General features: G+C 42.7%; 1 long non-coding RNA gene across 1 annotated transcript in view; it reads right to left on the reverse strand.

Annotated features, from left to right (window-relative positions):
• Positions 1 to 991: 991 nt before the first annotated feature.
• The window catches only part of LOC111739192, a 1,898-nt gene continuing 818 nt past the window's right edge, over positions 992 to 2,071 (reverse strand). Inside the window, exon 2 of the long non-coding RNA XR_002780160.1 lies at positions 992 to 1,139. This is a non-coding gene — a long non-coding RNA (uncharacterized LOC111739192). The remainder of the gene's footprint in view (positions 1,140 to 2,071) is intronic.

Below are 2,071 nucleotides of genomic sequence, written 5' to 3' on the forward strand. Positions count from 1 at the left end.
AGTTAAATTTATCACTGTTTTCTGTTTACATTTTTGTTTAAAAAAAAAACTTCCATGCCCCTAAATCATAGACATCATCTTAAATTTTCTTCCAAAATTTTTAAAGTTTTCCTTTTCATAAATAAGTCTTTGAGTAACCAAGAATTCATTCTTGCATAAGGTGTAGGGCAGAGACCAAGTTCATTTTTTTCTTAATGGATAATAAACTTTCCTAGCATAATTTATTGAATAATCTATACTTTACCCAGTGAACTATAATGCCACTTTTACCATATTGCATTTCCATGTATGAAAGGTCTGTTTCTGGGTTCTCTATTCTACACCACTATTCTTTTTGTTTATTCCTGCATCCACTATATACTTCATTTATCACTTATAGCTTTATTAAAAAAAAAAGAAAAAGTCTTGCCAACCGGCAGAACAAGTCCCCCATCTCAGTCTTCCTCTTCAAAAGTATGTTGTCTTTATCAATACATCTTTAGAATCGACTCGACCTGTTCTCCCAAAACTTCTGGGCAACCTCAACTAAAACACCAATGATACAGTAAAAACTACGTTGTACTTAGGATCTAGTTATTTTGCAATGGGAAGCTCCTCACTCTATATTATCTAGTCTGCCAGGGGAAGCATATGGAAAATTATGTTCTTTACCTAAGTGCTCCTTTATTGGACAGGGAGCTATTAATTAAGGGTCCTCATTAGGGATTACTAGTAAAACTAAACTGATGAAAAAGAATATGCCTGCATTTATTCTTTTTAAGGCTAATTGCTAAGATTTTGTTACATTTTATGTCCTGGTTCCCTCCCCAAACTTAGAATGAGGTGTAGGTTAAAATCCTGAAGGACTGTGGGAGCAGAGGTAAGACTGTACTTCTGCCTGCAATGGAAGGTCATCTAAGAGAAAGGATAAGAGTAAAGAGTTGATTGTGTACATAAAGGTAAGAATGTATACATTAGTAAGGATTGGGTTTAACGGCAAAGCACAAATAAGTGGCTTAAACAAGGTAGAGATTTATTGTGCTTCCCAAAGAAATCCAGAGGTAGACTGCCCAGGACTGGTATGGTGGTTCCATGGTCATCACAGATCCCAGCTTCCTCTGTCTTCATCCTGAAGATCATCTCATGGTCCAAGATGACTACTGGAGATTCAAGTCATCGTGAACACATTTCAGATAAAGAAATGTCAGATGAGAGTCCAAAGAAGCACAAAGGATGAGCCTTCCAACAGCTCATTTAAGAAAGGGGTCCTTAACCACTAAGCCACGGACCTGTACTGGTCTATGGCCTGTTAGGAACCAGGCCGTACAGCAGGAGGTGAGCGGTGGGTGAGCGAGTGAAGCTTCGTCTGTGTTTGCAGCTGCTCCCCAACGCTAGCATCTCCGCCTCAGCTCCACCTCAGATCAGGCATTAGATTTACATAGGAGCACTGGTCTCTGGTGCCAAAAAAGGTGAGGGACTGCTGATTTAAGGAACTTTCCTGGAAGCACCACCAAATGACTTCTGCCTGTACCCCCTTAGCAACCTTAACTGCAAAGGAGAACAGAGAGACAGTATTTTGGCTCTGTGCATCGTCACCCCCAATAACACATGGGTTCCATAAATGCAAAAGGGATAACAGATGTTGCTGGGTATCAACTATGTTTACTTCCTGTGTTTTATGATATGTTGCCAGCGTGGGGCCTTGCAGACCCTAGGAGAGACCGCCCCCTCCCAAGGTTAGCTAACACCTGAAACAGTAAATGCCTTGCCCACGAGCACACCTTTGATATGCACTCCAATCAGTCTCGAGTCCACACGCCCCGTGGGCCGCCTTTCATCAGGCTCTTGCTGTCCAGGACACTATTTCTCTGCCCAAATTCACGCCAGGGTCTCGTACCTGACCCCTAGGAACCAAGACCCCGCTGCAGATTATTCAAACCGTCCAACCCCAAACTTGCTCAGCTTACCCATCCTGTCTCATCCACTGTTTCCTCATGAAAAGGCACAGTTAGAGCTCTGGCCCACACCTTCCCCTCTCTCCTTCTGCATCCCGACCTACCTGCTGCTTCCCCGTGTGGTCCTGCACGGTGAG

The sequence above is a fragment of the Pteropus vampyrus genome, unplaced genomic scaffold (assembly GCF_000151845.1).
Source record: "Pteropus vampyrus isolate Shadow unplaced genomic scaffold, Pvam_2.0 Scaffold48, whole genome shotgun sequence".
Taxonomy (NCBI): Eukaryota; Metazoa; Chordata; class Mammalia; order Chiroptera; family Pteropodidae; genus Pteropus; species Pteropus vampyrus.